The sequence below is a fragment of the Thermobia domestica genome, chromosome 12 (assembly GCF_964235325.1).
Source record: "Thermobia domestica chromosome 12, izTheDome1.hap1.1, whole genome shotgun sequence".
NCBI lineage: Eukaryota > Metazoa > Arthropoda > Insecta > Zygentoma > Lepismatidae > Thermobia > Thermobia domestica.
In genome coordinates this window covers 201,498,721-201,524,269 of record NC_137465.1, presented here as the reverse complement: position 1 = coordinate 201,524,269, position 25,549 = coordinate 201,498,721, and the positions used below count along the sequence as shown (strand labels likewise).

The following is a 25,549-nucleotide window of genomic DNA, read 5'->3' as shown; positions in this document are numbered from 1 at the left end:
GTCTTGTATGCAGGGCCGGATTAAGGGAGAGGCTGTAGGCCCGCGCCTGCAAATGGACGGGGGCCTCCACTCTGATCCAAAATCTCAGCTGGCTGTCTAAAAAGAAAAACAAGATACAATAATCATCATAAGAAAAAAATATGACCAAAAATATGAAACATATTTCCTTAACTTTCCTACTGTAATTTCACAGAAATGTATTAGGTGAAGAGAGCAGGGGCCACATATTTTTTCTAGCCCCGGATCTCAAGATGGGTTAATCCAGCCCTACATGTATGCTACATATATAAATATATGAAGGTAGTTCATATAGTGAGTTTGTATTCATGTTTGGTTACCAACCCACTTTACAAAGCGAATTTTATTCATTCTTAAGAAAAAAATCAACGCTATAAAAGCACAGCGATTTAATAGTAGAGTGCTAACTTCTGCTTAAGATTACTTTCCCTTGTGAAAATTTACCCATGAGAGAAAAAAAATTACGAGGAAAAGTAATCTCTATTTTGTAGTGAACTCAACACTAGCACGCAGAAACTTAAGACTATAATCATGCCCATGACCTTCCTGAAAATTCTCCAGTGCTATTAACGCACTACTTTACACATCAACATATTATTTTACCATAATAGCTTCGTGCTTACGTTGCTTCCTTTAGCCAATGGATTATACTCGTAAATTGTTTGTATTAGTTCATGTGAACATTTACAGATCGACTGTTCTCAACAAATGAGTTAATATTTAAATCAACAAATAAACATATTAACATACTATTTCCAATCAGGTGATTACTGAATGAAACGGAATGAAGTAACTAATTTAAGTCCTACGTTTACGTAATGTAAACTTAAAGAAACGACTGATTAACGAAGGTAAATAGTTATAAAATAATTTGTAGATGGAAATGTTCAAGAAAACATCAGAATTGTGAGAAAATCCGCAAACACAATGTTGTTCACTACAAACTCACAAGGCCTGGAGTAGGACCAGGGGCCCCTCACACTCGACCACTGATCTACCGTGTCTCCTGACTAATAATACTTGTGATATGTCATGGCAAGTAAAATACACAATATTCTGTTCCAGTGATTAAAGTAATATAAGAGAAACTAATCTATATTAACGAAACTTAACAACGGCCTACACTTTTCAAACATTTAGTTATACATCTAAATGTTCTGACCTCAGATAATGCACAAAACACAATCATTTTCACTATCTAATATTTTGCAAGTGTACCACCATATAACAAACATTACTCACATTCGGAACAGACGAGAGAGAAATTATAAGTATGTTCAGAACATTATTTTGCGTAGGGTTGTTGAAAACAAAAGGTTGAAGTTTCAAATTGAGAACATATGTAATACGTAATATACATTCAATTATAAAGGTAATCAAAAAGGTTCGGTCACTTTTTCACCCACCATCTTCGAACATCGATATGTCACCTAAGACGTACCTGAAAAATCAAAAATAGTCCCCATCAGCGTCGACGACCTTCTGTCAATGTTCTGGAAGGCCATGGATCCATCGCGATAGAATTTGGTAGGCCGTGAAGCGAAGAAGGTATCAAGTGCATTTTGCACCTCTACTAGGGATTTGAACTGGCCTCCTCTAAGGTGATTGTCCAAGGAATGGAACTGGTGATAATCGGACGGCACAATGTCCAGGAAGTATAACGGATGCAATAGTGGTTCTCATCCAAGGCGTAGAATAGTGTCCCAGGTCACCCTAACCACGTGGAGCTTAGCCTTGTTCTGTAACATGAGGACCCCTTTGCGATTTAGAACTGCTGGCTCCAGAGTTTTGAGTTTTTCTTGAACTGCTGACAGTTCACAGTTGCATTGATGCTCTGACCACCTGGTAGCAGTTCCCGATACACGATGAAGCGAGCAGTCTACCAAACACACAGCAGGAATTTCTTCTGGTGCAATGCTGGTTTCGGCTGTTCTGGAACAGGTTCATGGGATGCTAATGAATGATGACTGCGCCATGGAGCATAGTATAGGACCCACTTCTCATCACACGTCAACATCCTATCCAGAAATGGCTCCTTCCTCACACGTGACAGCAAGCAAACACAGGTGTCTGCTGGCGTTGCCTTCTGTGAAGGAGTGAAATCGTGTAGAATCATTGACCTAACTCGTAGGATGAAGGCGATGCCGAATAGTTTTTCCACTCACACTGAATTGTAGTTCCAGTTTCTTACATGTCTGGTCACTGTTCGCCGCAATTGCTGCTTGAATATCTTCATTTTGTACATGTGTTGGTCTTCCACCACGTGGTGCGTCTTCGAGTGTTTCGTCACCGTCCTTAAATTTGTTAAAACACCGCTGCACTGTCCGCGTAGTCACGACACCCTCAGCAAAGGCCTGGCTTATGTCCCGCCCTGCTGCAGCGGCGTTTGACCCCAGTTAGAACTCGTACAGCATACACGGCCTGATGTCGCTCTGTGGAGTTCCCATGTTCTCTCTATCCTTACTCTAGTTCACAGTGTAACTGAACTGCCACTCTCAGGTAGTATGTTTTATATACTCACACCAACAACTGACCTTTGCCTGATCTCCTTTCGCATTCAACTCAGGGTGTGAGGGCCTATTGAACACAGAGCTGCATAAAAGCCTCAGAACTTTCTTGGTTACCTTGATATATTCTAATATTCTTCTTAATCAGGCGAGAAAAAATCCTAGCCCCCGGTAGCCATGGCGACTGGAAATATGAATCTGCGGCTTATACAATTTAATTTAAAAATTGTAAGTCTATATATCAAATTGTATTTCTATTATAAGAACTGGCGCCTGTTTTTTAGAACTGGCGTGTAGATGAGAAGAAACATTTTCGAGCATTTTTTTAATGCTCGTTCGGCAGCTTAACTCTTTCTCTATCTCTGTTTGCTATAGCTTTCTTTTATTCGAAACCACCACAGTGACCATGGAAGCATTTCCCTTGTGAAAATACCGTAACACAGTAGAGGTGCTATATAATACGATTGTTATAGCACAAAGGTAAGAAAAGGTGTGCAATGGTGTGTTCTGACCAAGTGCTAATATGTACAGCAAATAACAAAAAAAAAAAAATGTAAATGATGTACTGAGTGATATGAATTTTTTAAAAGGCATTAAGAGCTTTTCCGGAAAAAAGTGGAAATGATGAAGCTTTAGTATAATAACAAGGAGATTCATTACATTTATAAAATATATGCTTACAAATTTTCAATGTGTACCTGTATACTTAAGAGGCCTCATCCCGGCGAAATTAAAATACCGCTAATTTTACAGTAATTATGTGATATCTTCAAATAGATAAAAGATAATTTAAATGTGGAACAAGAGCGCCCTAGACAATATTATTTTGCGTGAGGTACTGTTATCACAAGTCACCTAATGGCTTTCCGTTTTCAACCGTTTAGAAACGCGAAAATACGGTAAATGCCGATTTTCAAAATGGCTCTAAATCGAAAGCAGATAAGTGAGTCGTAATAACGGTATCTTATGAAAAATGATATTATGTAGGGCGCTCTTGTTCCATATTTCGATTATCTTTTATCTATTTGAAGATATCACATAATTACTGTAAAATTAGCGGTATTTTAATTTTGCCGGGAAGAGTTTGAGAAATGCATAGAACATAAACTTTCAAACTTTCAAAATAAAGAAAAGCTACCTTTGTAGCAATAATATAGTTTATTGTTCTTAATCTGTACGTAATTTGAATTGATATAGGAGTTCGATTCCTAATGTTTCTGGTTTAATAATATAATAAAATATCCTGCTGATATCTGTAGTGATAAAATATCTGTAGTGATAGAATATTACAGGTTCCAGTTGTGTTTTAAACTAGGAGAATAGTCTTTATTAACACGTTTCTTTATATATGGTATTTTATTTATTTGTTACTTTCGTCACACTATTCCACTAAATTTATTTGTAGTTAACACTAACAAACTACAATACAAAAGATTTCCCTGAAGTTTTCAATACGGCTCAGAGTGGGAAATTGATATATGACGTCATGCCAAACTTGCTTGTTTCTATTGCTATAACTAAGCCGCGCGTTTTTGCATTGGTTGAAACTTTGTATCTCCGTAACTTTTTTTTTTTTTTTTTAAAGACTTTTTGGTATGTGTTATATTGTAGACTAGGTCTAGACAATAGTATCAGTAAATGACAACTTGTTATCAGAAAAGAAATGTCCACTTGGAACTATCGAAATCTCGGTTGCCTTCAGCACATCCCCGAAATCTCGGTTGCCTCCAGCACATACAACTCATCCCCAGTGAATAGAACATATTTGAAATTACTCGAAAGTACCCGAATGTTTTAGACAAGCAATCAGGAAGCAGAACTTTTTAAGAACATGCTCTAGAACATGAATGATTGTAAACAACTCGTTCACAATCATTGCTTTCATTCCTCATTCGTTAGCTTAAATGTCATATTCATGGGACGTGGAATCAGTGATGCCAATCTGGAACCTTATAAAATCCTATCTCAAAGGGCAAAATACTGTCATTTTAATCTTAAATTTCCCACGCGCTATACTAATTACAAAATATGAAATTTGAAACTACTGTTAGTCATTTAATTTCTTCAATATTTACGTGAATTATTCATAAATTCGGTGTTCCAAACTGATAAAAATTATTTTTTTTTCTTAATTGACTATTAAAATTAATGATAAAAACAAGTAAACTTTGTTGTCAGAATTCAGTATTTCCATCCCGCTTTTGTGTCTTAATCTTCTAGGAAAAGTTTAGTCTTCTAGGAAAAAGTCTAGTCTAGAAAAAAAAGTGTAGTAAAACTAGGAAAAGTTTGGTCTCCAGTTATTTCGTGTAGAACGTTTTAGAGATTAGTTGTTGGTCGTTTTGTTATTTACTTTCCTCCATTTGTGATATATTTTTTTAAACTCCAGAATACAATTTATATTCCGCAACTTATATATGCGGCAAACGGTTATTCTCTGGCACTAATAGTTTCCATGCAATTAATATTTGTATTCGGAAAGTTTTCATGTGGACACACTTTGTATGTACGAACCCAGTATTTTCGAATGAGAGAAAGTGATTGAAGGAAGTTATATAGTTTCAAAATGTGATTCAGAGGGAAATTTGTTAAGAGTTTGCAACTTTGGTGAATTCGAAGTTATCGAGTAGTTCACAAAATCTACCTTATTTTTTGTCTTTCGAACATTCTAGGGTCCAGTTTGTACGGCTGAAGGCCATTTTCTAATGCCACATCATTTCCGCGTTGCCTTTTTCTCTTTGTCGGCTCCATTAGAAAAATCTACATTAAAAGAAAGTTTTAAAAATAATGCTTATATTGCAAATGAAGTTACGTGAATGTTGAAGTAAGCAACCAAGCAATTTTTCCATCTCTACTTCCCATATTTAGTGCCAAGGACAGTTTTAATATATCTAGTAACGAGAAAAAGGATATTAATTATATTTATTTACATATTCTGCTAACAAGAACGAAAAATGTCAAGTTCAAGGGAAAGTGAAGCCGGACTGGCAGTATGGGAACGGAAAGTTAGAAAATTCAACCAACACGAAATAAAGAATCATCAGATTCGATCCAAGGACGTCTGACACAAGACCATGCCTGTGCATTTTCTTCAGTTTTCCCGTTTCTTCCGACATTATACCAGCTCTTTACTTATCACTTACCTCCATTGTTAATCTGTCTCTTTTAGCCGAAAGGCGTAATCGTAGAATGTTCACTCATGTCCAAAATCATTGTCGTATGTCTATAAATATGTTGTTGTAGGAATATAATATGATAACGAATTCGCCCGGTATTTTTTATAATGTTAGTATGTGTATAATCAGCAAAGACATGTATGTGGAAAATTTCATGTCAAAAGAGTAGTAAATAAGAACAATACAACGAAAATAATACTTTCTCCCCCATTTAGTAACATTTTGTTTAACTCATTCTAATTTTCTTATATTTTTTCCCCATGAAATTTATCACAAATATATATATTTCCCGATTATACACATAGTAGGAGTAGCAGTATTAAAAGTACCCTGCAAAATTATTATATTGTTATATTCTTACAAGAAGACATTTATAGATATGCGACAATCATTTTGGACATGAGTGTACATTATTTTTTTTTTTTATTTCATTCAGTAGTGAGTCTTGAAGGAAGTAACGTCTGGAAAATTAGAATTTTATTGCTACAATGTAAGGGAGGAAAGTTTGTAAAATGTACTAATTCTTCTAACTATATAATAAGGTGTTGTCTTTGATGTAAAACTCTCCTTTGCCGATCATATCACTTTGATCTCATCTTCAGATTTTTGGTAAGGGCACAGTCTCCCTGCCCTTACGATGTTTTATAAGGCTTTTTGTTCTCCGATCGTTGAATATTGTTCACTTGTATGGAATATGGCAGTACCTACTAATGTATCTCGCATTGACTCTGTATTAAACTTCCTTCTTGCCATAGTTAGATTTAGAATTTCCGAGTTACTTAATTATTCAAGACAAAAACTCATGTCTTTAGTGTACTTATGTTCCCCTGACACACAACACCGCGGGGCTGACTTACTTTATCTATATAAAATCGACAACGGCAGGATTGACTCTGGATTTTTACTATCGCACATTAACTTTTGTGTTCTTGACGGCGAACTAGCACTCTTAATTTCCTAACTTATGAGACACCTAGGTTATCAATTATAAAGCGCTCCTTTTTTCCAGACTAGCGCATGATTATAAAACATTGTCAACAGGAAATACTATTTTTATTCCTGAGAGAAAGTGTACAACTCAATTTATGAGAAGGGGGTGCGGGTGGCTCAGTGGTAGAGCGTTCACCTCCGGTGTTTGGGGTCCATGGTTCGATCCCAGCTCGCGCCGTGTGGACTTTGTGCTGGACAAACACCGTGCTCGTGGGTTTTCTCGGGGTTCTCCCGTTTCCTCCCACTTTCTTCATTCCACCATTTCACTCATCTCTCATCATCACCGTCTCCTTTAGCCTAACCGGCATAATCGTGGGACGTAAAACTTAAATATTTCATTTCATTTTTTCAATGCATGAGAACCTTGTGTATTGAGAGATGAAGCCTCTTTCTGTGTGTGTGTCTGTTTTTTTTTTCTTTTTGTCTTTATGTTGTATAGTTTCAGCTAATTGGTCTGCTTTATGAAACTTTGTGAATAAATAGATAAATGAATAAATAGTACCTTAGATAAATTTCCTTTCGTTAATAAAAATATGATTATTACCGAAGTAACTTCCCTCAAACACTGCCACTATTTCCATTTTATCTACTAAAATAAAGAAATTTAGTTGTTCAGCAGCCGTTGTTTATGGCCCCCTCCTTCGTACTCCTTCTCAAACGTGTTTTGGCTCTAAGTCTTCTGTGATTGCAGATCTACCCTGAAAAAAAAATGTAATTAAATTGCCAAACATCAATGTAAAATCATTTACCCTTCATTTTCTATGTTGATATACATTTCTCTAGGTTAAATTACAAAATTTGCAATTTTTTACAAATTTACAGTAAATTTATAAGAAAGTGTGATATTTTTACTGATAAAAATGTAATTTTACACCATTTCATATTAGTAATTTTACTTTATAGGTGTAAATTGATTTACATAGAGGAGTGGCAAACAGATTGCCAAAATTTTTGTAAATATATCCAAGATTTTTTTTACGGTGCAGGAGTAAACCCTGAAAGTTTAATAATAATAACAACCATTACTCAGGAATTTATATTCATTTCCATCAATATTTCTGCATATCATTGTAGTCTTGAATTATTTTTTATCGGCATAGTTCTCAATAAAACCATAGCTCTTATTCAATAGTTGTTTTGTGTTAATATGTATATGATCGTTTTGTTATAAAATTCGTAATAATAAGAATTACCAATTTCGTTTTATTTCTGTCAGTAGATTACACTCTCAGGTTGGGAACCACTGGCTTAAGGTAAGAAAAAATTAACGAGTGGATTGCTTCCTAACTACATGACGGATGTACAGTTTGTAAGATTTACTATTGCTCACATTCACATACATGAAGGGAAATAAACATATAAAACCATTTGATTACAAAAGACAGTCAAAAAGTATTCTTAATGTCTCAATAAAAACTCATTATGACGTACATACTATCGAATACATAGTCTATACAAGGGACCAGTTCCATAATTAAATTTTCAATTTTCACTTTGCGCTTTGCAATATGCAGCAGAGTTTTCTGTTCCACGAAAAGTAAATTCTGCAAAATAATAAGTGCAAAGCAAAAATTTGCTAACTGTTAAATTTCTGTTTTATGATCTGAAATCCTCTTAAAATTGAAGAAAGTAAATAAAAAAAAGATTGCAAAGTTGTGTCGTATTTGCAAAGAAAAATTTCCCTTAACTTGAATGACTGAATAAGAGTCATTGTCGTTTACGAAATATTGCAAATGATTAATATATTTTAAGTAAGGGTAACATAACGTAGAATATATTGAAACAGAATCAATTTTTATTGTGTGAATTTATTTATTTTAACAGACATGCTTTAGGTTGACAAGTGAAAAGTTTTTTTTTTTTTTTTTTTTTTTTTAACTACATTTGGGCGGCTTTGCCAAGAAGAAAAAGTAAAGCCCTTACAGCAAGACAAGTACTTCAAGGTCTTTATTGCTACGAAATATTGCTCAAATGTGTGCATTGTCTTTTTAGGTTTACTTCCGGAGGGCTTGTTCCCTTCCTTGGAGTTGGTCAATGGCCTTCCCCCTCCGTTACTACCATAAATGCAATTGCAATTACGTCACTCTTGTGCAAATCATGGCCTTTAGCAAAAGGTGTTTCAGTGCAACTCTCGTATTAACCCTTTCTGTTACAGAGTTATGGATCGACTTTCCGGTTGTTTTATTGGGTTAACTTTACAAAGCCCACTCCAGTTTCTGTATGGAGACACGAAAAATAGCACTTTTCAATGATAAAGAGAACAAGGAGATGTGTTAGCAAATATTGGAAGAAAAAAATCGTTCTCATGTGCATAATCAACCTGGCTAACGCGCTTCTTTCATAGAGACAAACCCGCGTGGGTTTCTCTGCTTCACACTGGCCTGATGCAAGTTATATGCAATACTAGATTGTAGTGACCAGGGATGTTCGTAGCAGATGGTTGGGGGTCCTAATCCCCCGAAATCCCAACCTTTCTGTACTATCAACGCAACACAAACTTCTAGTTTTAGTTTCTGATAATCATGGTAGTAGCTAGTATAATTGTTTTGCATTTATTGTATTGCATTATAGTTTGCAAACTTTTTGAAGACCGATACGGAATGAGGTCCCAGGGTTCTGAGTAGTGAGGGTGAAAGTGTAACAGACATTCATCGAAGGATGAAGATAGAATATGGGGTCACTCTAACAGAAGTACGAATGTCAGAGAAACTTCTAAATTGAAGTGTGAAGGTTGACTAATGCGTCGCACTTCGGTCGCTGACGCCATTAGGCTGAAGGTTCTTCCTGACACGTACTATGCGATCGTATTTATTGTTGGTGAATTGTGGGTCCTCCACTTCGAGCACAGAAGATGAAAATCACATCACAGACTCATGTCTGTCAGTTGCTACTGTTTGCCCAATAATGTTAAATAATGTAACTAAAGATGCAATTTTGTTAGTCAGTGGAGGAAAGTTATTTAACATAGTTCTTACTTATTTCAGAAGTGGACTACAAATTTATGACTTCTTTTCAATTGTGTCTAGCAGCTTTATTGTTTCATATTTGCAATTCTAGTTTTCGATGCTGTGCTTAATTTTCTTTCTATTAAGTGTTATGCCATTATACTCGTATCTTTACTTACGCACAAAATCAACGACACCGATTTCTGTATAACTTTGGATTCATGGATGTACGGGATGTCATTTATAACTATAAATCAGAAATGATAAAGGTTTAGGCGAAATGAGAATTAGGCGAATTGATAAGTAAATTGTTTCAGATGTTGTGTTCCACTTAAGAAATTCAATTCAGCAGTTTAGTATGTTCTTTCCTATAGTTACATAAATTAATTATTGCTTGATATGAAATTAGCAGAGTAAATGGATGGATATACTGATGTCTACTAGACGAGACGAGACGAAATGTCTCGTCTCTTCGTGATTTTCGAAGACTTTTTCTTGTATCGTCTCATCTGATTTAGTAAAATTATGTAGATCCTATATACAAAATGTATGCACTGATTTCCTTCTAAATTTCATCTGGAAAATATCTGAATCCATCTCCTTAACAAGAAGTCCACGAAGCGTGTGATATAACAACATTATTAAAACAACATTCATTATTGGAATATGTTTTGCAATGACTTGCACATCTTTAAGCCGTTGATAAACACCTTTCATTCTGTTCATACAATCACCTTATTCATTTATAGAAGCTATACTATAGATCATGTGACTCTAAAATAGCGGAGATCTCAGACTTGGGTGAACTAGTGCTGCCGAGGTGACTCGAAAAATGTATCGCCTCGTCTCAAAAAAAAAGGGACAAGAATGTTATATTTCTCGTCTCACCTCAAATTTGAAAATGTGTTTCTCATTTCGAGTCTCGTGTCGATTTTCGAGAGGAGATGAGAAATTTATCTTCTCGTGAGCAACACTAGATTCATGTTACACAAATCGAAACAATAATTAGTTTTCTGTTAGCATCAGCGTTGTTCGTCAGTCTCTAATCAAATATGATAATTAATTTCGTCCAACACAACAATATTTCCCATCATTACCTACAGAGCATAAACATAGACATTAAATTAATTAGACTTCCTGTGCGTGCACTGTATAAATGAAGGAAATACAAACATTTGAAGTTACGTAATAGACGACTTACGTCAATTAGCAGTTATGTAATACATTTCGAAGCTTACAACTTAAGATCATTTTAGGTTTCTGGTAAAGAATTGGGTAGTCTTACCAGATTAAGAAACACCGCGACCCCATCAGCAATTGTCCTCAATGTCAAAGGTCATCGGTAGCATTGGAACATCCTCTGTAACCTATAAAGCTGTTCGTGGTGAACGATGACACTCACTAGTGAACGCCTCTGGTGATGTCAAATGAAAGCGACTTATAATCGACAGGATGAACCCATTCAAAGTACGCACTCGTCTTCCAGTCACCATTTACTACGTTTCTTCTGATATGACCTTGAGTATGGTCCCTGGGTAGGCCTATCTCCCTCACATGTTCCACTTCGCAGAAAGACATCGGTCTTCCATCTTCATTCTTGTGTCTCTTTTCTATTGTTTTTGTCTTAACTTCTGGACATGAGTGTATTAAAAAAAAGAAAAACTTTGTATCACCCAGTTCTCTAATAATTTAATTATCTAACTACAGTGTTAGATTAATTAATCATTGACAGATGAAATGAAAATTAAATTTAATTAGAAACGACCTATTCAAGTTAAGAAATTGATTGGTAGGAAACCTATTTTAGTCTACGTTTTAGTAAGAGTTTTGAGAGAGTTGTGCTCATTACGACCTATTTTCAGGAAGATATTAAAATTCGAAATATCGCACATTTAAGCAATTTAACATAAGGCACTTTTCCATAAGAAGAATGCGGGATCCTGTATCATGAAATATATTCTTTTAATTATTATACGGGAGAAAATGTCTTTATTCTTCATTCGTGACTAAGAACTACAAACAATAGAGCTGCTGAAAAGTGTTAAACCACTCCCCATACTGTAATCAAAATCAAATTGAAGGACCCTCTGCAGTAACAAAATAAGTGGAGTTAACCTCAATTCCCGGTGAAACATATCACAAGAAGGCGCGTGGACTTATCTTCCTTTTCCGTTGCCTCTAGTGCGTATTTAAAGCACCAGTTATGGGAAAAGCAGTATTCAGTGGTATCGAGTCGTCCTTTCCCGATGCGGATAACAGAGGGCACCACTAACCATAGCTAGTGAAGCAAGCACTGGTAGATGCGCGAAAGCGACGCAAAGTGTGTGTAATTGTTTTCAAGAGTCGATTGAAGTGAAAATACTAGTACGGAGACATATTTGATGCTTTCAGTCCGAAATGTGAGGACAGTGCAATTTCCGAATTGTGTTGCCTATCAAGATCAGATTTGGAGTTTTAAACAAACCTCAGGACAGTGCTATTTCTGAATTGTGTTACCTATCAAGATCAGATTTGGAGTTTTAAACAAACCTCAGGACAGTGCAATGTCCGAATTGTATTGCCTATCAAGATCAGATTTGGAGTTTTAAACAAACCTCAGGACAGTGCAATTTCCGAATTGTGTTGCCTATCAAGATCAGATTTGGAGTTTTAAACAAACCTCAGGACAGTGCAATTTCCGAATTGTGTTGCCTATCAAGATCAGATTTGGAGTTTTAAACAAATCTCAGAACAGTGCAATTTCCGAATTGTGTTGCCTATCAAGATCAGATTTGGAGTTTTAAACAAACCACAAGACAGTGCAATTGGAGTTGTAAACAAACCTCAGGAGACTGCAATTTCCGAATTGTGTTGCCTATCAAGATCAGATTTGGAGTTTTAAACAAACCTCAGGACAGTGCAATGTCCGAATTGTGTTGCCTATCAAGATCAGATTTGGAGTTTTAAACAAACCTCAGGACAGTGCAATGTCCGAATTGTGTTGCCTATCAAGATCAGATTTGGAGTTTTAAACAAACCTCAGGACAGTGCAATTTCCGAATTGTGTTGCCTATCAAGATCAGATTTGGAGTTTTAAACAAACCTCAGGAGACTGCAATTTCCGAATTGTGTTGCCTATCAAGATCAGATTTGGAGTTTTAAACAAACCTCAGAACAGTGCAATTTCTGAATTGTGTTGCCTATCAAGATCAGATTTGGAGTTTTAAACAAACCTCAGGACAGTGCAATTTCCGAATTGTGTTGCCTATCAAGATCAGATTTGAAGTTTTAAACAAACCTCAGGACAGTGCAATTTCCGAATTGTATTGCATATCAAGATCAGATTTGAAGTTTTAAACAAACTTGAGGACAGTGCAATTTCCGAATTGTGTTGCCTATCAAGATCAGATTTGGAGTTTTAAACAAACCTCAGGACAGTGCAATTTCCGAATTGTGTTGCCTATCAAGATCAGATTTGGAGTTTTAAACAAACCTCAGGACAGTGCAATTTCCGAATTGTGTTGCCTATCAAGATCAGATTTGGAGTTTTAAACAAACCTCAGGACAGTGCAATTTCCGAATTGTGTTGCCTATCAAGATCAGATTTGGAGTTTTAAACAAACCTCATGACAGTGCAATTTCTGAATTGTGTTGCCTATCAAGATCAGATTTGGAGTTTTAAACAAACCTCAGGACAGTGCTGTGTTGCCTATCACGATCAGATTTGGAGTTTTAAACAAACCTCAGGACAGTGCAATTTCCGAATTGTGTTGCCTATCAAGATCAGATTTGGAGTTTTAAACAAACCTCAGGACAGTGCAATTTCCGAATTGTATTGTCTATCAAGATCAGATTTGGAGTTTTAAACAAACCTCAGGATAGTGCAATTTCCGAATTGTGTTGCCTACTAACGTAAACTCAGATTATTATATATTTTGTATCTTTTTGTGTTACAGTATATAAACATTGTCACACATGTTATTCTTTTTCCTTTCACCAATACTTTATGTTATGCAATAACAAGGTAAATGCTTACTTTTCCATTTCCGTTATGTATTATTCCGCATTTGGGGTATTTGCCATTTTATAACCCAAAATCACAGACAAGGTGCTACTACACCACTTTTTTTCCATAGGAATATATACACACAGATTTACTACTGTTAATTAGCACGTTGCATGTTAAGTTTATGACCTTTATAACTCAAAACCTTCAGTTTTCCCTTACCTTGTTATTGCAGAGGGCCTTTCAATTACTTTTTACTAAAGTTATTTGGTATTTCGTAATCAATTTTTTATTAATATTATTTCTGTGAACAAACTTTTGAATTGGGAATGAATTTATCTCTTTTACGCACTTATTCTTTGTAGTGGACCGTGAAACAGCCCAATAAAAACAACGTAAAAGTATAATAAAATGCTAAGTTTCAATTTTTAATCTTCATAATGCTATAGTTGGTGATGAAAATTTTCTATAAACGTTGTGTCATTTGTAGTTTTGAAAAATTTGCGTTTCGTTGAAAGTTGTTTCACTTTTTTTTTTTAAAAAAAAATAAGAAACTTTTCAAAAAGTTGTTTTACTTCTTCCTTTCTTCTACATTGTCGCTGTACTGTAAACTTTGTTTGTAATATAGACGTCACACGAAAAAAAGTTGTTTCCTCTATAATACAATCCACAGTTCGAATTGTTAAAATGTCGTAGTATAATCCATCTAAAATTATTAGCTGCTTACTACGATTACTTAAACGATTATACACTAGATTAAATCGCATCAACACACTATAATCATCGTAGGTATTCTGCCATTATTGGTAGGTCATTTGCCGCAGATGAGAAGTTTCCATACCCCACGCTCTTTCGCTATCCCCTTTGTCTTCACGTACGATTCTTCTCTTTGGATGTCCTCCTTTAATTGTAGCCTCTTTTGCCCTCTCCCTCTCTTTCCTGCCATCATACCCTCTAGCACGTCCCTCATGATACAGTTTCTTTTCAGGCAATGTGCCAACCAGTTTCTCTTCCTCTTCTTAATAATACCTAAAAGTGTTCTTTTCTCAACCACGATTTCTAACACCTTCTCATTGGTCTTCCGCTCAATTCCGCTCAATTCTTTCCATTTTTCTAAACACCCACATTTCGAAGGCTTTCAGTCGTTTTTCATCACTTTTGCGTAACAGTAGTCGACAAGAAAACTTTTTCTCTGGCACACGGAAAAAAATACCTGATTCTAATAGAACTTTTCACGTAGAATTCGAATCTGCAATTAGTTTTTCTCCATCACCCTAAGTTTTCCCGTGACAGAGGGATTTTCGGAAAATTTCCGCTCAAATTTCCCTTTTTCTTTTTACCATTTTCATACCTGTAGCGCGGGTACCCTTATGTATATAAAAACAGAAATCATTTTGTATGTTAGCTTGATTTATACTTAGTAAGCCCTCTGAGTTTCATAAGAATCGCATAATTCTTTCTAGAGAAATAAACATATTTATATAAAAATATGCTATGTGTACTGTTCATTTTACCTTATTCATTAGTGCAGGTAAAATCACATATAACTTCCACGAAAATTACAATATAAGCACGGTTTATACCTCATTGGATTTGAAATAAAACATATTTTCAATTATGTATACACAGTGTCACCATTTTATGTCTACTTAATAAATAGTACAAAAGAAGTGAGTGGTATCTTCTTAATAAATGAACACTTACTTACCTTAACTAAAATGTTTTATTTGTCGACTTTCTTCTGTGTTTGGCTTCTGGAACATCTCTTTTGAGTGTCCAACAGTAATCAGCTAGCATTTCAGAACTCCACTGTCCTTGGTATCTCTTCTTCATGGAGGAAATGTCCTGATGAAAACGTTCCCCATGCTCATCACTAACAGCAACAAGGTTTTCAGGAAAGAAATCCAGGTGGGAGTCTAGAAAGTGAACTTTAAGGGACATGTTGCAACCCATTTCTTTGAATGATTGCAGGGATTCACTCACAATTTCACGGTAATTTGAGGCTTTCTGGTTTCCTAAAAAAAAAATCTTTGTTAAACATTTAAATGAACAACAAGCTGCTTTCTCAACCGGAGTTAAGGGATCCTGAAATTTTTGGTCACGAATCAAGCATCTTATTTGCGGGCCTACAAAAATCACTTCTTTGGTTCGATTCCCGGTGGGAGCTCAAGTGATTCGGATTCCACGTTAATCAGTAGGTCCACATCTCATATAGCCTCGCTGCTGAACGGGACGTTAAACTCAACTCTGAACAGAACTGAAAAATTCCTTCCTTGATTTTAGCGTCACTAATCCGAGGAAATTTTTCCTTGAGGTAAAAAAATCCTACATTACTTTTGTCCATTGCCTTAACAAAGTTTTTGAAGAGTCCCAATTTTATGTGAAGAGGAGGTAGAATTATCTAATCAGGGCCCACCAGTGAAGAATAAACAACATTCTCCTGTTCAGGAGTTAATACACGCTTTGGCCATTCCTTCTTGATGTAATGTTCCACTTTGTTCCCGCTGTCCCATTCGCAGAGGAAACAACAATATTTCGTATAACCAAGCTACAAACCCATTAACAAAAAAATAACTTTTAAACCACAGCAAATGGTCCACTTGCATTTCTCACACTGAATTCTTCCTAACACTATTTTAATGTTTTCATAGGTTTCCTTCATATTAGTTGCATAAGCCAAAGGCACTGAAGGAAATTTGTTGCCATTGTGTAAAAGGACAGCCTTCAAACTAGTTTTGCAAGAGTCAATAAACAATATCCACTCTGTACTTATATGTGCATGTCCGAGTGTATCCATCACAGCACAGGCATTATAACCATACACTAAATCATTTTCTTGAGAATAGTAGTTTTGAAACTCTGTGTGACGGTTTCGAAAAATACACACTTTAGTGTCACGATGGAGCAGATTCCAGCCTTTAAGTCTAGAAGCAAGAAGTTCTGCCTGTATCTTGGAGAGTTTTAAATCCCGTACGAGGTCATTTAGTTCACCCTGAGTTATCAGAAAGGATCCAATGTAGATGTGCTTCCTACATAAGTAGGATCATCTTCTTCATTTGGAACTTCAGTAGTTGTCTCAAGTACATAATCCTCATTTACCGTAAGATGAACAGGAGGTACTGGTACAGGTAATTCTGCACTATGTGGAACTGGCCTAATTGTTGATGGCAAATTAGGCTACTGTACTGTGTTCTTAGATTTACAGGTTATTTCTTTTATCTGTGTCATACAAAAGTAGCAGTCTGAAGAATGATGTTTTGGTCCCCTGTTTTGGTACTGCGGAGTTCATGTTTCGTTCACCATTTGCCCACCCAGTCAGACGTTTCACGCAAGTACAACAAATGTAGTGAGAAGCCCAATTCTTATCTTGGTCTCCTACACAGCAACCAAAATATAACTGATAACACTTCCTCACAAGTGGAGTAAAACATCGACGTTGCGATTTAAATGTCAGCTCCCCACATACATAACAGAAGTTGTCCGGGTGATTTACACACTTCCCCGGCATCTTGTATCCTGTAAGGTATCACACACACATACACACACGAATCTACACCCCATCAATCATGAAGCAGCACAAATGTAATCTAACAGAGTGCATCACACAATCTATTCAAACTCCACAATGCACAAACACTTCAACTTACACGCGGCCACATCTAAAACACGTCCAGCTTGGACCGTCACTCAACGCTACTAACAGTCATCAGGCTACAGTCATCAATTTTTTTATGCATTGTTGCCAGATCAAAATATTAAAAAGTGACTTATTTTCCACAGAAAGCATGCGTGTATTTGTGCTTGTATTTGAGTATCCATCCATGTGCCGACAATAATACGTCAACGTTAGGTTTTTGTGTTTGGTAAAAGCCTTGCATAGTATATTCTTTATTACCTATAAATAGACACAATAGTTTATGTCTCTAGACAGAATAATGCGATTCACATGAAATTAACATTATTTATTAAGTAGACATAAAACTATGTTTTAGTGCAGTTCCTGTTTCTGTATCACTATATACAAATAGCAAGTTGAGACAAAAAAAATCTTATAAACTACTTTTTGAATGGAATTTCCTACAAAATCCATCTAGAAATTCCCTCATACAAAAATGGCGACATGGTGTACACATCATTGAAAATATGTTTTATTGGAAGTCCTATGAGGTATAAACCGTGCTTATATTGTAATTCTCGTGGAAGTTATATGTGATTTTATCTGCACTAATGAATAAGGTAAAATGAACAGTACACATAGCATATTTTTATATAAATATGTTTATTTCTCTAGAAAGAATAATGCGATTCTTATGAAACTCAGAGGGCTTACTAAGTATAAATCAAGCTAACATACAATATAATTTGTGTGTTTATATTGGGGTACCCGAGCAATAGGTACGAAAAAAAATTGAGGGGAAATTTCCCGAAAAATCCCTCTGTCACGGGGAAACAGGGTGATGGAGAAAAACTGATTGCAGATTTGAATTCTACGTGAAAAGTTCTATTAGAATCAGGTATTTTCATTTATGTGCCCAAATCTTGTTGACTAGTGTAATGTTCATGTTTCCGCCCCACGAAGCATTTTATGAGTTTTTTTCTCAATTCTTTATTCAAGGCCCCACAAAACAGACTTTTCTTCCTCGCAAAGGCTTCTTTCGCCATTCCTATCCTTGCTTTTATTTCACGTTCGCACTTCATGTCATTACTAAGAATACTACCCAGATATCGAAAACTATTCACTTGTTGTATTTTCTCCCCTCCCACTTTTATATTTGACACAGACCGCTTCGTTCCAATGTCCATAGTTTTTGTCTTTCTAACATTTATTTTCATCCCATATTCTTCAAAACCCTTCCTCAAGTTTTGTAACATTCTATTGATTTTCTTTTCAGATTCTGCAACAAGCGCCATATCGTCTGCAAATCTTATACATCTAATCATTCTACCTCCTACCGAAATGCCGTCTTCAACATGCAGGCTCTTTTTCACTATCTCTTTCAACACACTATATTTTGCAAAAATTATCAATTACTTTACAGTAATGCGATACACGTCTGTATTATACGATGCCTTTGTTTGTTATATACTATTGATAATTATATATAAACAAGTATATGATAACAAAACTATTACCTTAGTAATCAGGTCAATGTCATAACAAACCTTTCTACCTCGTGATGGAAAAATAAACATTCACGCATCATTTTTCATGGCATTAATTATAACAATTTTCTTCTTCTTCTAATATGAAGATAGTGCCAGTTAAAATAGCAATTTTGTCCTAAATACTAGCTAAAATAAACACAGTAAATACACGTTATCGTCATATACGGCTCCCGAACTATAGGACTTCTTAAATTGTTTAAAATTTGAGAAAGAATCATAGGGCCGTGATACAATTTACGTAATGTATATATGGTCGCCCTAATTTTTTGAATTGAGCTCATATATTTAAAATTACAATTCACTCAGGGGACTCTCGGTTCAGCTATTCTGCTATCATTTTCCAAGAATACTTTGCAGGTATCGCGGTATTTTTCAACAGAATAAGTGAAATACAGCATAAACAATTACGCTACTGTTTCAAGATGAGCAAAAACTATCTTAATTGTGCAGTAGCTCATTGTAATGACAGAGGAAGCAATACGAATGAAATAATGTTCCATCGATTCCCTAAAAATGATGAATTTCGAAGAAGATGGATATCCCGCTGGAAGCGAAAGAACACTTTTAATATGGATAACGCACGAACATGTTCTGCTCACTTTTCACCACAGGATTATCAAAGGAATTTGAAAAATGAGCTTTTAGGTTTGCTTCGAAAGAAGTATTTAAGATCTGAAGCTGTTCTCTCGTTTTGAAACCAAAATGACATCGGGAAATATAAAGTAGACACTAGTCAAGTTGAAAAACAGATATGTAACAGCAATAATTTATTTTACTTTTATTGACATTTGTTTCTTAGGGTCTGAAACTTAAGGAGTTTATGTACGTAAAGTAAAGTGGAAGGGGGTACCAACGAGAATATAGATGTTTACTCTCATATATTATTTAGTTTAAATGATATTCTTAAGTTTTGTTGAGTATCTGAATCATTGTTCTGGCAAAAGTGAACTTTGAGCAGAACATCCATAGGAACCTTACCTAATCTATAACCTAACCTAATCTTGCCTAATCGCATCGTTACGTACAAATCTCATTGATTTTATTCTTTCTCCAATGCCACATCCTGTGACAAAATCACTTGTTCTGCTCAAAGTGCACTCTTACCATTATTCTTATAGGCCCTAATTGAAGGACTGACCGAGAAAGGAGGCTAAGCCACAAAAACTAAATTCCGAGAAATCTTCCTGTGAAGGTGGTTCTACAAATTTCCTCCTGTGAAGGTGGTTCTTTTATTTATGTATACTATCCTATAGATATCTCTGCAACTTGTAATCTGTAATACATAATATAAACTGTGACGTACTGAGAGTAATAAACGAATATTAGTAATGTAAATGAAATATTTTGCATTGACGATATCTGACAGTTTGGTTCATACACACTAAATACAATAGGTTAGGTTAGATTTTCAACCTAATCTAACCATATTAGAAGAGGTTATGTTAGATTAGGGTAGATTAGATTTGTAACGTAACCTAATCTATCCTAACGTAACCTAAATTGTTATTACATACCCGGAACCTCTGAATATTTTGAATTATGTATTTTACTACCTGAATTGCTCTCTCGGAGAGGATTGGTTTACGGAAAGTATTTTAACTCCTTTCCCCTTAGAATTCATTTTTGAATGAAAGTGCAATGACAAAAATTCATAATGTCACCCCTTTCCCAAGCCCAAAGAGAATGAATTTGGATTTTAATGGTATCGGAAGAGTCACTATTCTTTTCAGTGAGCACGAAAATTATGGACTGGACACCAACTTCGGCTGTTTTCGATTATTTGTCGTCTCGTTCCTATTTTCTCTCACGCGCGAGCCGAAAATATGGTAAGATCCTAAGTTAGGCCTGGGTGCATGAAAGTACCAAAAATCGTTAAAGTTGGTAGAGAAGGAGTTAACCGTCAAACATTGTTACAATGATTTTTATTTGTATGAACAGGAAATGCTTCTTCTTCCCCTTAAAACGGAAATTTTCAAAAACAATGCGATATGTTTTCCCTTAAGCTTAATGGGGAGTTTATATTCCGAGTTTCATATTTTTAACTTGATAGGCTCGTGAGATACTATATTTTAGACACAAATATTGAACCCCTTCTACTCACTTAGGATTCGCCCTTTAATCAAAGTAATGTGATGAAAGTCTTAGTTAGGCCAGGTGAACTCATGTACTAAAAAATATACAAATCTGCCTAAAGGTATAGGAAAAGTTAACGAACAAAAATTATTCATTTTTATTTGTATAGATAATTAATCATTATTGACGATGTTTATTTATTTATTAAACTATATTGTATCATAAGTGATTACAAAAAAAAACATTCTTTGCATTTATAAAGACAAGGAAGTTCATAATTATATTGTTTTGAATCTAGTTTTACGAGCAAAGCGCGGTGTAACAAGCAAGCAAGCGAAAAAATCTTCATCGATACCTCCTCATGACGTCACGGACAGGGAGCCAATCAGAACGCCAATCGCGAACTGGGGCTACCTGTTAATTTATATACCTTGCAATTCACTAATACATTGTCTTTCACTTCTAGGGGCAGATTCGTATTTGCGGGGAACACAAATAACAGTTGAAGCAAATGAGGGAGGGGATTTGAACACAATAAGTGTTGCCAGTGAGCAAATAGTTATGAATAGCAAATATCTGCGGAATCATTGACTTCCGAATCTATGTGTTTTGTCTGTCAACTCTTGATAACATCAACGTGAAATTTGATCTCTGCCCCATTTCCTTTCTGCGTGGTTTGTTGGGAATAAAAGCTGCCAACTGTGATATCACAGGTCCAGTTTGAATTCGCAAATATTGGATTAGATCGATTCATTTTACCTACGAACATTGAGCTTACATTTTGAATCGTCTTTCCACGTTATAATAACTTCTTCACTTCCAGTTCGATAGAATTGTTGATAACCACTTAAATGTTAAAAGACAATTAGTTCAAGGTGACGTTTCAGTTAATATTATGCTGTTTGCTCATATTCCGTCGTTTTTGTAAAAGCAAACAATAAATGCTTTAAAAATAAGTCATAGTGAACGCAAGAGGTCAAAAGCAGACCTTCAACTCTCGTAAACTCTTTTTTATTAAACTGTTTACTTCAGTTATAAGTCTAACAAGAAGACTGCAAATCACAGTGGCAATAAAAACTTACCACCATAAAATGATTTTCTTACTACTACTACTACTACTACTACTATTATTATTATTATTATTATTATTATTATTATTATTATTATTATTATTATTATTATTATTATTATTATTATTATTATTATTATTATTATTATTATCCGAGGGACGAGAAGAATCATAGGGTTTATTTTCAGATAGTGGCCTGAGTTTAAAAATGTCAGTTCATATGTATATTTATACAAGATATTTGCAAGATAAAGATTAGAGTTTGGTGTAGTTATTTGGAATAGTATAGGTATAACATTGGCAAACAAAATTAAGTCAGTACAAAAATGTTTTATTAGGTTACTTTGCTATAAAATGAATAGAGATTACTATTCACGTAGTTATGAATACTGGAAACAATTTTGGGGATTACAGGCATTGAGTGACAGGAGAAAATTTATTGAAAGAGATTTTATTCAGAAAATATTAGACCATATATATATCAGAGTGAATATTGCTTGCATAATATAGGTATAAGGGTACCAATGTATAATACGAGAAATAGATCAACATTAGTTCCTTTGAATCCAAAATCTGTAATTTTAAGAAGATTGACCAATTCTTATAATTTCGTTTAATTTATTTTTATTAGTATAGAAGCATGAATTTTAGAGTTTGACAAATATTATTTTTAGTATACTTGACGATGTATCTATTTTGAGACTAAAAATATTTGGTATTAATTTGACAAGAAATTATTAGTCCGATACTATTTTATTTTATCATTATGTTTTATTGTTTCAGTAGGTAGGTTACATTGTATGCATATGTATTTATTTTGTCTGATAAAATACTGTATTTTTGCCGTTAGGCTGTTTATGGCACAGAAATAAACATTATTATTATTATTATTATTATTATTATTATTATTATTATTATTATTATTATTATTATTATTATTATTATTATTATTATTATTATTATTATTATATTTTTAAAATTTTAATTAAATCCACACACGTGTGGATTGCAGCGTTTCCCATCCTCACGGAGAACTTTATCTTTTAAGCATTATTCAAGGTTCATCAACTGCATGGGCGGCGTTTAGGGAGGCAAAGGGGGTACCTGCCCCCCACTTTTTTGAAGTAACCCATTAATGTATATAGTCTCATTTGGAAATATAAAGTTTTTGTATATATTACTGGTTCATAGAGGAAAATGGTGCCATATAATGTTTGCCGTTGCGTGAGTACGTATTGGTTGTCTTCCCATGGAGTTAAGAGAGCTACGTGAATTGCGTTTTAATTGCCACGGAAATTACCTCAAAATTAACCTATTGGAACACAACAATTCCAGCATACTTTCTCTTCTTCTTACAAGTATTCGATATGTTAGACGACCGCTTTGAAACAAATTAGAAAAAAAAAGAAGTCTTTCAGAAATTATTCTTTAATTGCATAAACATTGTCCGTTTCTAAAATGTCTTTTCGTCTTTCTAATAGTAAGGAATATTGATTAAAAACAGAATAATCTGAAACAACTTCTACCTTTTCCATTGTTTTGCAATTTAATATACGAGTGAAGTGGTGTATTTAGGGGTGTACGAGTGTATATACAATTAAATTTAGTGAATTTAACGTAATTCTAGGTTTTAGTATTATTTTGTGTAACTGGAATGTGGAGTAATTCTAAGTATTGTGTTTTGATGTGTTAGAGTTAAGAAAGTGAAAACTGCACCTAATGGCAACGAACGTGCTTCGGGAAACTGCAAAAGCAAATGTTTCTTTGTCGTAGCACATGTTTGTAGTATTTACTGTCCTTCATTTTCTAAGAGTAATAACATACATTTGGAACTGAAAAATATAAGTTGTTCATTAATCCCCAGTTTCAATATAATTTCTGTAAAATAAGCCTGTTTATTCATTACTATGATTAATATTATCCTTTATATTTATTTGCTTTGCAAATTTGTTGTTAAATAATCTGATCGTTTAATTTTCCAGACAATTTCATGAGCAAGGAATCACATCTCTTCTTACACCTTCCTTGTTTAAGAGTATCAAGGGCTAGTACCTACCTCCGTTCATCTTCAATTTACTTAATAAAATATGAAATACGATATACGGTATTTTAACTGAAAAAGATAGTATCCTATTAGTTATACAACCTTTTGTCAAACAAAGTATTAGAAACAACCAGGGGAACTAAGATTGATATGATTGATATACAAATATTAAGATTAGTCTTGACTCCCACTTTTAACGTCCAAACGCCGCCACTGTTGTAATTTGCAAGTGAAGACTTCTCCCATGTAGTTTAGCATCTATTACAGCACGAGAGTTGCAGAAAAAAGCCTGTAGTTATGCAATGCTTTCTAATGTTGTTTACAGTAGTTAAAGCATGAAACGGTAATTAAATCAAATAATAACAATAATAAAAGAAGTGAGTTTGATATAAGAATGAATTTAATACTGGAACCGAAAGTAGTAAGAATATAACTTTTGGTTGCAATAGAATGAAATATTAGAGACGAAACCTGTTCTTTAGACGCTGAGTCTATTTCAACACCAATCTCTAGCTATTCGTTACAATTATTAGTTTATGGGAATCACTACTGAAACTGGAAATTGTACTGCATATTACTGCTTTCCCTTTCGTTAAACAAACAGGGGTTGAGTTGAAATCTATCGTCGGGAACTTGAGTTTATATCAAGAGACAGGTTGTCGCCTCTTCTTGCCGTTTTCGCCCCGTTGAATTAATACTGTAACCAGTTTTCTCCATTTCTAGTGCTAATAGGAAAAGAAGCCACAGATAGAACCTATTCTTGTTGTACTAAATCCATAAAGCTACATTTAGCTCTCTGTTACTATGTTCCCATTATGGCGTTTGGTGTTGAAATCGGAAATCGCATTTTCATCACTTATGATTGGAATAGAGGAAAAAACATAGAGACAAATGCTCTATTGAGATCATTATTGAATCCGAAAGTGATTCTAGATCTTTATTACTAGATTTAGTATGGACATCAGTGATGGAACGGTTTACGAACTTCCTGATTCGTGACCCAGAAGACTCAGAGACAATCAGATTCATGATCCACTAGACGCAGCTCCTTGAACAGATCCATGACCCGGTATCATACGGTGACCCGAACAAGAAGACCCGTGATCCGGAGTGAGCCGGACACACCTACGAGCCTGTGACCTGAGCAGAGCCACTCTGACCCAGATATATCCATCACCCGGTCTAACACAGACTGACCCGGTAGTATCCGGAGACGAATCGTCATGCATATGGGAAGTGGGTATGAAAGTACTAATGCTATTGTAACAAACATGATTCCCTCCTTTCTCATTGCCTTTTCATTAAATGTCATGAGCAATGGCAGGGTTTGAAAGAAAGTAAACTTGCAACTTATAGATTCAACTCAATTAACATCTACAGAAGAACCTAAAGGGTTGCGATAAGCATCATCATTTTTGATATGTAAACAAAGAAGTTTTTGAAAAACCATGTATGCGTTGCTGGAATGAACACGAGGGTATGCACAATGGTTGTTCAGACATCGCTGACACGACACTGTGTACATTATATAATGAAAAGTATCATTTCATTGTGCGTGTTGGTTCTATTCTGCTATTGA

The 25,549-nt window shown here is 35.0% G+C and overlaps 1 protein-coding gene across 2 annotated transcripts in view; it reads left to right on the top strand.

Moving 5' to 3' along the window:
- LOC145666933 (retinol dehydrogenase 12-like) overlaps positions 1–25,549 on the top strand; it is a 325,956-nt gene that overhangs the window by 182,263 nt on the left and 118,144 nt on the right. The window lies entirely within an intron of this gene.